The sequence below is a fragment of the Rhinopithecus bieti genome, unplaced genomic scaffold, assembly GCF_001698545.2.
Source record: "Rhinopithecus bieti isolate Rb0 unplaced genomic scaffold, ASM169854v2 scaffold_20798, whole genome shotgun sequence".
NCBI lineage: Eukaryota > Metazoa > Chordata > Mammalia > Primates > Cercopithecidae > Rhinopithecus > Rhinopithecus bieti.
Window position 1 is genome coordinate 798,730 of NW_016810106.1, and position 12,558 is coordinate 811,287.

Genomic DNA, 12,558 nt, shown 5'->3' on the forward strand with positions numbered 1-12,558 from the left:
TTTTTTTGAGATGGATTCTCACTCTGTTACCCAGGCTGGAGTGCAGTGGTACAATCTCGGCTCACTGCAACCTCTGCCTCCCAGGTTCAAGCAATTCTCCTGCCTCAGCTTCCTGTGTAGCTGGGACTACAGGCACACACCACCATGCCCAGCTAATTTTTGTATTTTTAGTAGAGACAGGGTTTCACCACATTGGTCAGGCTGGTCTCAAACTCCTGACCTCAGGTGACCCACCCGCCTCAGCTTCTGAAAGTGTTGGGATTACAGGCATGAGCCACCATGCCCAGCTCAAAGAATTCTTAAGACTCAACAATAAAAAACCAAACAACCCAGTTTTCAAAATGGGCCAAAGACCTTAACAAATATCTCACCAAAGAAGATATACAGATGACAAATAAGCATGACAAAAGATGTTTCACATCATATGTCATCAGGAAAATCCAAATTAAAACAATGAGAAACTACTATGTACCTATTAGAATGGCCAAAATCCAGAACACTGACAAGACCAAATGCTGACAAGGATGTGGAATGACAGGAACTTTCATTTATTGCTGGTGGAAATGCAAAATGGTCCGGCTACTTTGGAAAACATTTGGCAGTTTCTTGCAAAACAAGTAAAATCCTGCCATGCGCAGTGGCTCACACCTATAATCCCAGCACTTTAGAAGGCCGAGGCTGGCAGATTGCTTGAGCTCAGGAGTTCAAGACCAGTCTGGGCAACATGGTGAAACCTCACCTCTACAAACAATACAAAGTTAGCCAGGTGTGGTGGCATGCACCTGTAGTCCAAGGTACTTGGGAGGGTGAGGCAGGAGGATCACTTGAGCCTGGGAGGTTGAAGCTGCAGTGAGCTGAGAATGTGCCAGTGCATCCCAGCCTGGGCGAGAGTGAGACCTGGCCTCAGGAAAAACAACAACGACAACTAATTATATCCTTACCATATGATCAAACAATCATACTCTTTGATACTACCCAAAGGATGTGTATAGAAGCTTCATTTATAATTGCCAAAACTCAGAAGCAACAAAGATGTCCTTCATGGGCAGATGGATAAAAAATCTGTGGTACATTAGGTAATGGAATACTTTTCAGTGCCAAAAAGAAATGAGCTATCAAGCCATGAAAAGACATGAAGGAAATTTAAATGCATATTACTCAGTGAAAGGAGCCAATCTGAAAAGCCTACCTACTATGTGTTTCCAACTATATGACATTCTGGAAAAGGCAAAATTATGAAGACAGTAAAATGATCAGTGGTTGTCAGGGACTGTGGGCCAAAGAGTAATGAATAGGTAGAGCATGGAGGATTTTTAGGGCAGTGAAAATACTCTGTGTGATACTATAATGGTTAATACATTTCATTAGACATTTGTCCGAACCCCTAGAGTATATACTAAGAGTGAACTCTAATGTAAGCCGTGGACTTTGGGTGATGATGTGTCAGTGTAGGTTCATCGGTTGTAACAAATGTACCAGTCTGATGGTGGATGTTAATAATAGGGGAGGCTATGCATGTGTGGGACAGAGGATATATAGGCTATCTCTACACTTTCCTCCAATTTTGCTGAGAACCTAAAACTGTTGTAAAAAAAATTTAATTAAAAAGTAAGCAAATAAAATAAGTTCAACAGGAAAAAAATGTATTTCCTTCTCATAAAAATTTAGGCAGCCCAGAACTAGATCCTTCTAACTCATAGTTCTGCTGTCAGCTGAGAGCTTTCAACATGTGCTCCAAGATGACTACTCCTTTCTGTCCATCATATCTGCATTTCAAAGAGAAAATTCTAAGAGCAAGACTTTCCCCTCCTACATCATTTCCTGGAAATTGCACACACTACCTCTGCTTATGTTCTGACAGAACGCAGTGATGGTTGCACCTAGCTGCAAGGGAGTCTGGAAAGTGTGGTCTGATTCTGAGCATCCAAGTGTCTGGCTAATATCTGAGGTATTTTTACTTACCAAGAAGATGAGAAAAGATGTTGATGCATAATTGACAGTTTCTGCCATGCTATTCATTGGAAGAGAGGAACCTTAACACCTTCTTCTCTTGACATCCACTTCTGTAATCCTGACATGAAGGATTTCAAGCATTAATTCTCTCTTGAGCAAAGTACAGAGTTGCTCATCCTGAGCTGTGTTTTATACTTTCCTTGTATATCTCTGGCTGTCCTTACCACCAATCTCAATATGCAACCTCCCTTCCCTGTTTATCCTCTTTATTTATCTTGCCCCATTACTGCTGTGGCTCCTCCAACTGTGTTCATGACACCACATTCTGGCAACAAACTCTGGAAGGAGGGTAGAGACCTTTCATGCTGACCTGACACTCAAGACCATCAATCCAGATGACATCAGATGAGTTTTCCATCATCTCTTACATTGAATGCATATCACAGACTGAGGCTATCACCTATTTACCTTCAAACACTGAATCTCTGAAGTACAGACATGAATCCATTTTGATCCCAAAGATACATTAAGAAATTATGAAAGAAGAACCACAAATACAGAGAAAGATGTCTATTTAGTCATTGTTTCTTTAAAAAATCAAGTCTAAACCCAATCTAAAAAGCTGTGATATGATCTCATCAGGCATTATGAAGCAGTAGAAATGTATCTGGCATTTGCTTTACTGATGCATAAATCTAAATTTTGAAAAACAGTATTAGTTGAACAGCTTTCAGTAACACAACTGCTAAGGTAAGGTCAGCAGTGGAATTTCTAATATAGCCTAGTTTTTCTGTAGGGTAGACAGCAAAATAAGCCATTGCTCTTTGTACATTTTCTCCCTATTTAGAAGTACAATTTAATGTCATTGGAAGAGATGCTTTTAAATGTATAAAAGAATCATTTCTTTGTTAAGAAGCAGGGACACTACCATAAAAAGGGCCTTTTTCCTCAGAGCTATCCTCTCCTGAGCTAAATTTTCCTATTATAACAGAATTAAAGTGACATACATATGAAATGTATTCGTTGTACATCATGGATTGTACATAGTAGAAAATAGACTGTTCTAGAAATGCCAGTCTTGACTTGCCAGCCATCCAGTATCCTGAGGCCAGCATCACTTCTTAAACTTGTCTCTCTCTTATTGGTCAAATATCTTTGTTTACAATCCGGATATACAACTTTGAGTTTAAGGAATTGGAAACAAATGCATGCATTTGGCAGAAATTATTTTACAAATGAGTCAAATTTAGTGGATCAACCTCTTGATGTTTAAGAATATTTTGATTCACTGTCTTATGTGATCTTTTTCCTCATCTCTACATCCTCGGAAGAACTTCCCTAAATACATTACTTTTCAAAGCTCTTTTGAGTTCAATTTATGTCTTTTGGATGTAATATTGTGCAGAGATTGGCCTCAAGGCCTCCCAGGATGATTCTGTTTATATTTATTTGATTTAGTTTTATACTTTCTGCAGAGATGGAAGCGTGCCCCCAAAATGGCCCTCAGCAATGTGTTCATCACTCAGTTTAAGCATAGGACATAATTGCTTCTTCACTTCCCAGCAGGCAAGTTCTGGCTGTAGCATCAACTATGGGTTGGTCTCGTCTGCCATCACTGTAGCATTGGAAACCTGAGTGGTCATGGAACTAGGGAGTTAGAAGCACAGGGATTTAAAAAGGATTACCAGACCAGGTGCAGTAACTCACACCTGTAATCCTAGCATTTTGGGAGGCCAAGGTAGGAGGATCACTTGAGCCCAGTAGATCAAGACCAGCCTGGACAGAAGTAGTGAGACCCTATCTCTACAAAACGTAAAAAAGAATAATAGCCAGGCATGGTGGCACTCAACTGTCATTCCAGCTACTAGGGAGGCTGAGCTGGGAGGATCATTTGGGCCTAGGAGGTTGAGGCTGCAGTGAGCCATGATTGTGCCACTGCCCTCCAGCCTGGTGACAAAGAGAGATCCCATCTCTTAATATAAATAAATAGCATACCTTTGGCCCTATTAGCTTTTTCAAGACATGTGCCCCTAATCTTTTCAGACTAAAACTAAGACACTTTTCTTGTTTACAAAATCCCTACATGCTATGGTAGCCATTCACCCTTTCAATCTCAAGCTTTCTTGGGCCCACAGTTGTGTATGCCAGGTGGTTAAATGAGACCTTGAGCTTCTCAAAAAACATGATGTCTGAATGCTATTTTTAATTTTTTTAACTCAACAAATATTTATTGAACTCTCACTTATGTACAAATACAAATGAAGAGGTAGCTGAAGCCTTACATAAGAATTGTTCCTGTTGTGGTTTTTACCCTAATGTTCAAACTGAGAGTTAGCTTTGTTACCACTACTGCTCCCTTTGGGTTTAATTGGGTTTTGAAGGACCCGGAGGAGTCTACCTGTGAAACAAACCCTGGGGCAAGCAGAGAGAGAGAGTTGAGAAAACTGTTCAGAATCATAGAAGCAGGAAAGGGTATGATATATAGGAGGCATAATTAGCAATCCAGGGTCACTAGAGAATGAAAGGTGAGGGTAAGTGGGAAAGGCACGAAGCTGGAGAATTGTGAATTCAGAATATATAGCTCATATAAAATAATAAGACATGAATTTCAGAGATAGCAGGATTGTGGATTCTTTCAGTTATTATTAAATAAAAGTCAAGGGTTACCTAATGAGATTCACCAAAACTATACTACTTGTACTGTCTTGTTCTTATTATGAAAATGAAATAACTTTAACAAGCAATGAAAAGACCACATCTGGGCAATTTCTCTGGCTTCTATTGGTATGAGCCTCACATCACCAAAAACCAATTGGAAGGCAGCAATTATGCTTAAAATCTAAAGCTCTATCATCATCATCAGAATCACTTCCTCTACATGTTGCTAATTCAGAACAGACACAACATGGGCTCTTTTTATGGCCAAAGAGGAATTAACGTTATCTCAGGCTTCGTCCAGGTCCAGAGAAATTTCCATTTTGTAGCATATTTCCTATAATTTACTGTAGAGGCCTAAATAGAGCATTGCAACTTTAAAGAGGAGAAGTCAAGGGCATTTAGGATATTAGATAATCAGAGAACGATTAATGTTCACTGGATCCAAAGGTCCAGGTGCTGTTGTTTGCCTTGGCTTGTCAGGATGCTCCAAGGGAGAAGTGGGTCAAATTCTAAGGGTCCTTGCTGCATGGCTCATTGATGTAACCAGGCTAAGACAAACAGATCTTCTTGGTCTTATCTCTGTGTCCAGTGAGGACATTGTCTAATATGAAAGCAGCCAATATTTGTCCATATGATTTGGAGTGGCTCGTGAATTGTAAAAGATTTGGATGTTGCCCATATGAAAAGACAACAGTTATTTTAAGACTGTGGTTGGACTATGCTTGATGAAAAGGGCCCTAAGCCATAAAGATCCAGAAATCTAACATCATCTTTGAAATTAGCACATGGTTGATTGCTTTGGGTGCCATCACTAAAGGTCCCCAATGTCTTGGTGGGTCCATTCTGTAGAGGCATTAAAATAATCACAAACTTTTTTGTCTTTGTTTCTCTTTCAGTGAGCTATTTCCTCTGCTAGCACTCAGGTCTTCTGGGACAAGCCAATTATGAAATAAAACCATACATATTCTCTGTGCTGAGAATACCCAAGGGTCCTGTGGGCGTGAGGGTGGAGCAATGATTAAATAAATGTACCCTTGGATGAGATCCCATTATAAATGGGCCCCACAGTTTAATGGGTTATTGAGCCATAAAAAAATCTTTGATGAATGAGTACCATTTTGCCTCTACACATGTTTCTTCTGACATCCACTATCCTGTTATCCTCCCCACCCCTACGGCCCTGCAACATCACCATCCCTAACCCCTCTTTCTTCCTATATCCCACCTCATTCTCTGATTTGCCCATAACCAGCAGGCTGGAAGACCTTAAACTCAAGAGTGAGACAATATGATCTATGCCTGGCAGTATTGTCTACAGTCTTGTTTCGGTAGGGACTGGGGAGGTCCAAATGAAAAAAACTTCTAGGGTTTGGCTTCTGAGAAAAGGAGCTAAAGAGAAACAATATCACATGGTAAAAAGGATAAAGCTGGGGTGTCAGAAGTGCCTGGGTACAAATGTCAACTCAACCACTTATAAACTGTCATATGAAAATAATAGCACATCTATGATCTTCAGTTTCCTTGTCTGTAAACTGAATATAATAAAGGATTATTATAAAAATTACAAAGAGTATATACTATATATGGCACATGGCAGGTATGTGATAAATAAGAATTATTATTTTACCATTATTAGCATCATCAGGGCCGAAGACCAAGCTAAAGATACCAAGCTCAATTGGAAAGTCTAAAGAATAGGAAGATATTTTTTTAATAGTAGACAAAGCCAAGAATCTGAACAAGAGTGAACTGACTCCTAGGTGGTGTGAAAAACATTGAAGCTGGAATACGAATGGTCTTCTAACATTGGCCTCAAGTCACACGATGTGTGACTGGCTCAAGCTTGTTTATAGTTATAGAGTGGGGTCAACACTCTACCAGTGGGTGAGGTTTGGAAGTCATCTCACTTCCCCAAACCCAGGATGCATTTTGTGTGATGGGAGTTCCTGGGTACCATCCATCCATGAAGACATCATCTTTCTCTTCTCTCCCCTCCTCTGGAATTGGGCTTCTTTGTACATGTACAAAGAACAGACAATAGAACTCAGTCTTCTTGGCAACAGGTCCAAATTTAGTTCTTTTGGAGAAGGATTTATACTACTTCATTCATTTAAACATAAATATGAGGGAAGATAGAATCTCAGGTAGAAATGAGAGATGAAACTCTGATAAGGAAAAAGGCATCAAAGACTAAAAATCAAACACAAAAAGGAGGTTACTGGCTTCTTACATTCAATACTTATAAATCTTGGATTTAGAAAGGAAATGTCCTCATTACCAAAATGAAGAATGGACTTTAAGCAACCACTGACCCTAGGCAAGAAACTAAAGCCTTTTCTTCCTGCATTTCCTCATCTGTGAGATGAAAAAGCACTGGTCTAGACTCAACTAAAAATCACATTGACTTTTAAGTACAAAAAAGCCACGGTGTTTTTTGAAGGGCTATGCAATGGCTGAAGATTAATACAAATATTCAAACCTTTATTTTCCGCTACACACCTGGCACTGTGTTAAGCATTTTTTTACATTAATTACCCCACTTAATCTTCATGACAATGAAGGCAGTGTATATTATCAACTTCACTTGACTAAGAACAAACTTAAAGCTAGAAAAATGAAAGGAATGTGCCCAAATTCACATAGCTAGAAAAGGAAAGTGCTGGAAGTCCAAACCCTGGTGCATTCATGCATTTACTCAGCAAGTATTGATTACACATCTAGGATGTCCCAGACACTGTGCTAAGTACCTAGGTGCCAGGGTGATCAAAAACAGACACATTCTTTGACCTCCATCTACCAAAGAAAATGAATAGGAAGTAGTTACACAAACCAACAGGCATTAGAAGAGCAACAAACAGAGGGTGAAAAAGAAGAGTTACATGGTGCTTGGGGAACCAATAATGGGACTTGACCTATTCAGGAAGGTTGAACAAGGCTCCCCTGAAGTGCCTTGAACTGAGAGTTTCGAGTGAAGATAGGAGGGAAGATCATCATGAGCAAAGGCAACAACAGAAACTGCATGTGCAAAAGTCCTGTAGCAGGAGGGATCATGAGTACTATGAGGGTCAAGGGAAGGCCAATGTGACTGATGCCAAGAAAGCAAGAGAAACAACATACAAAAATGCAGATGGAGAGAGGCACAGGACCAGGCAGGCCATGCAGAGCCTTGTGGGCCGAAGTGAGGAATTTCATCTTCCTCCTAAGAGCAATGGAACCCCACTGAAAAGTTATGAACAGGAAAACATTGAGCTACCAAATTAGATACAAATTGTCTTCTTTACTTTGCCAGTGAAAATCACATCAATTAAACACCAATCTAAGGGAAAGGGAACAGAAGAAAGAGGACAGTGTCTTAGGCTTTTTCTTCTGGAGGGTGTTGACCTAACCACAGATTATTAACAATAGGGTAAATAGCATACAGTGAAAAATACGCCATGAAAATCCACAAAGAGTCCAATGTGGCTTCTAAAATGCTTTGCCAGTGGAAATCTTGCACTAGTTCTCAGTCATTCTTAAAACACAGTTACAGGAGAAACAGATGAGTTTGCTTTGCTTTGTCTATAAACCAATAGATTTAAGGTGCCTACTCACCCAATGTGGTGGTTAGTAAGATTAAACACATATAAATCATACACACGAATGCCTGACTGTTGACATCCTGCATTTTAAGTTATTGCAAGTGTTTTGAATGATGTGTGGATAATTTTCTCTCTGTTAAAGGATACCAGGCCCCTTTAAATATAGAAGTATCCTCCTAGAAGGAATAAATTAATAAAATGAGGCACATCAAAGGTAGGTTTTATGTGTTTTATTGAAGTAAACATGTTCATCGGCTCTGAGAAAGAACTGTGGCATAAGAAAAAGGACTTGAGCACCCAAGACGTTCAACCATTTCTAGGAAAACCAGAAGTATTGTGCTCACTTATGGTGACCGAACATACTATTCAGGCTTTATGATTATTAATAAGGTTTTGAACTTAAAGAACTTTTCTTATAGATTAAAAAGGAAAAGAATCTCAAGTTCAGTTCCTTGTATTTTGCAAAGGACAGAGCTCTTCTCACAGATCTTAAAAGAAGCAGAAATGGAAGAGAAACCAGGAACATTCTAGAAAATGAGTCTTTCATTAATTTGGACTTTGTGCAGCAGAAGAAACAGAAGATAAGGCCATCTTTGTGATCTCTATATGCCCTGTTTACAGATCTGATACTGATATATCACCCTCTGCAACACTTCTAACAAATGGAATATCCTGGAAGTGACAAGATGTGGCCCCCTGTGTGGAACACTTACTCTGGGGAAAGCCAGTTGCCTTATGAGGTGACTCAGGTACCCTTACAGAGAGGGCTTTATGGTGAGGGGCTAAGGCTTCCAGCCAGCAGCCATGTGAGGGCACCATCTTGGAAGCAGATCTTCAGCCTCAGTCCAGCCTTCGGATGACTCTGCAGCTCCAACCATCAGCTTGAGTGGCCCTGAGTGAGAAACAACCAGCTTAAATGGTTCCCAAATTCCTGGCCTATAGAAACAAAGATAAGAGGGTTTGTTTCAAGCTTGTAAGTTTCAAGGCTTACATAGCAATAGATAACTGACAAACCATATAATAATAGTAAAAAACTACAAACATGTATTGAGTTTACTGAAATATAATCTCCTGGTATAAAGGAATCACATCTATTTATCTTGCCATTGGCACCTCAGGACTTGGCACAAAGCCAGTGCTTAATACACATGTGGTGATTCAGTAAAAGTATAAGACCTTAGTCACATGGCTGATATATTATGTAGTTTATACATATTTCCTAATTTAATTCCCCCAGCTACTCCATGAAATATATTTATTATCCTTATTTATAATCTGAGTCTTGGCAAGATTATATAACTAGATTCCTGAATCTCTGTGACTCCAGACCCACGGACAGGGTCTAGTCATGCTGATGTATGTTTTCGCACTTGCTGTGCAATCAGCTGGAGACACGGTCTCTCTGCAGTTCTCAAGACTTAGAACTCTGACCATGGGACCAAAATGTGTCACCACTCCTGTGGAGACTGTAGCCAGCTTATGCTTCTGCAGGAAAGCAGAAGGAGCTTGGCTAGTTAGGATGGGAAGATACAAGTCAGCTTCTAGAGGGGGAAAGATGGGCAGGACCTGCACAAGGTGAATAGAAACAAGCTAGTGTCCCCCTCAGCAGATCCTCCCTCTCTCTAGGTGGCTTCACACAAGTCTCATCTCTGCCATTGGCAGCAACTTTTTAGGCTGGTTCAAAACCACAGAAACGAAGTGCCCAAGTTTGTGCAGGTTTCACAAGACTTCACCTGGATTCTCCAAACACAGCACACTCTGGGGATTAAGTTCTTGGATCCAAGACCCTGAATCACATTCCTGACCCCTCACTAAGCCCTGAGAGAAAAATGTTGAGTTGTTGAAAATGAGGTTAAAAGAGATTAACCTATCAAATCCAATCAACAATCAACACATAGTGAACACTAACCACACTTTTGCGTAACTAAATACGCAGTTTGTTGGTGGTAACCTGGCTTATCCTTTTAAAACATAAAAATCTGGAGTATTGATGTAATTTATTAAGAGCATGAAGGTTTCCTTTTGTGCTGTTTTGGGGCTTTTACCTTCATTTCATAAAATGCTGTGGCTCTAGGATGAGATAAAATTAAACTTGGGAATAACCTTACCAGTATTTGCCCTTACATCTCTATCTAGTCCTACATTGAGGATGGCTATTCTTTCCTGAAAATTAAGTTTTAAATAGAGTTCCGGAAGCCAGTATGCCCCATGAGAGAATCTGAAGGTAATATGTCTTAATTTACCCCAATTAACAGCTTATTTTTCTGGTAGAAAGAGAGGAACATGGGAAACACATTTTAAATTTTTTGTAGTTTTAAATTATTACAGATACATAATACTTGTACATATTTATTTTTATCTCAAAATAATTTTAGAAGAATAATGACTTGGAAAGAAGCTCATATAAATCAAGGGAAAAGGCAGATTACTAAAAAAGTATATTATGGTGCTCTCACATTAAATATATAGAGAGAAATATTTATGTTTACATATAGAAAAGACTAAGATAAACACTAAATATTAGCTTTTCCCTCCATTTACCCTCCCTCTGTTTCTTTCTTCCAGTGCCTGTAAGTGCCTACTATGTATCAGGCACCGTCCTAGGCTTCAGGTCCCAGAGATAAGGCTCAGGTTTGCCCTCAAGTAGCTCACAGTTCAGTGAGAAAGTCAGCAAAGTCAACAAATGCTTGGAAATAAAAACAGACTTATAAAAGGCAGTGAAATGCTTTGGATCTATGTCCCCACCCAAATCTCATGTTCAATTATAATCCTCAGTGTTAGAGGTGGGGCCTGATGGGAGGTGATTGGATCATGAGGGTGGATCCTTCATGAATGGTTTAGCACCATCCCCTCAGTGCTGTTCTCATGATGGTGAGTGAGTTCTCACAAGATCTTGTTGTTTAAAAGTGTGTAGCACCTCCCACCCATCTTGCTCCTGCTCTGGCCATGATGCACCTGCTTCCCCTTTGCCTTCTGCCATGATTGTAAGTTCCCTGAGGCCTCCCCTGAAGCTGATGCTGTCATGCTTCCTGTACAGCCTGCAGAACCATGAGCCAATTAAACCTCTTTTCTTTATAAATAAATCCATCTCAGGCATTTCTTTATAGCAATGTAAGAACAGATTAATACAGGCAGTATAGCATAATGGTTTTTAGAAGCTGCTTTCGTGATCAGCAGATAGACCTGAGGACAAACCATAGTTTTACACTTCCTAGCTTAAGCAAATTATCTCATTTCTCTAAGCTTCAATGCTCTTGTGTGCAAGTGGGGATAAATATAGCTACCCCACAGATAATTGTAAGGGATAAAAGGAATCATATGAATATGAAGCACTCAGCATGAGAGTTGTCTATAGTAAGCACTCAATAAATGGCCCCCATTGACTTTATTACAGAGGGCATAGTGGAAGCCTAGAGGAGGCTAAAAGGCTCATAAAGATCAAAATCCCTGAGTTGATCATCCTATGGTTAATCCTAAATGGATAATGATAAATCACAAACACAGAGTTTGTGTTCTTTACAGACCCAATCACTGGGCAAAATCTGCCACTCTTATCTTACAAACATTTCCAGAATCTACATCACCAAACTCCTGTCTAAAAAGACCATTCATTTTTTTCCCCAAAGCTTTTAGCTTCACTTATGTTTGCTGCCCCTTCCAAAGGGTCCCAGGACAGCCCCCAATAGACAGCAAAGCCAAAAACAGCTCAAAGGTGTCCACCAGAGGCCCCAGAAGGCTGACTTCTCACATTTCTTCCTTTTTTCTTTCTCCTTTTTCTAGACATTCCACTGGAAAATATGATTTCTACCATAATTAAAAGAGTTCTTAATCTGAATTTCTTGAGAGATAGCATGGTGTGAGAGAGAATGCCCAGCCTTCAGAGTCAGCCAGTCCTGAGTCTGAATCCCATGGCTCAGAGCCCAGAAACCTTGAACAAATAACGCGTGCCAGTCTCTGTCCTAGTGTTTTTGCATAACAGTGAAAATAACTATCTTGTGGATTTGGAAGGTCACTTATGGAAGGTCACTCACTGAGTAACCAAAACTTGGCACATGCTCAATAAATGTTGGTTTTCTTTTTTCTTTTTTTTTTGCCAATAAAAATGATGTGTTGACTGTATTTACACACAGATTTTATAACTGTCACTTAATTCCAATATGCCCTCATTCTCTCATTGTGTGTATTCAAATGCAAAGTAAATAAGCCTTTCAGATGCTTTTAAAGTTGAAGCCCAACTGAATTGATTACGTTTTGAGGGAAGGCTGTGCATCTATCATTCATTTTTAGCATAATCAGACAATACTGACAAGAGGAGAAATGAAAACAACATTGGTCAAATTGGTTGAGCTCCATTAATTACCATTACCCA

At 39.7% G+C, this 12,558-nt stretch overlaps 1 long non-coding RNA gene across 3 annotated transcripts in view; it reads right to left on the reverse strand.

Moving 5' to 3' along the window:
- LOC108541742 (uncharacterized) overlaps positions 1-12,558 on the reverse strand; it is a 58,985-nt gene that overhangs the window by 13,153 nt on the left and 33,274 nt on the right. For 2 of the 3 annotated variants that reach the window (XR_001889048.1, XR_001889049.1), the window contains one exon: positions 8,903-9,125. This is a non-coding gene — a long non-coding RNA (uncharacterized LOC108541742). The remainder of the gene's footprint in view (positions 1-8,902; positions 9,126-12,558) is intronic. The other variant, XR_001889047.1, reaches the window with a different exon arrangement.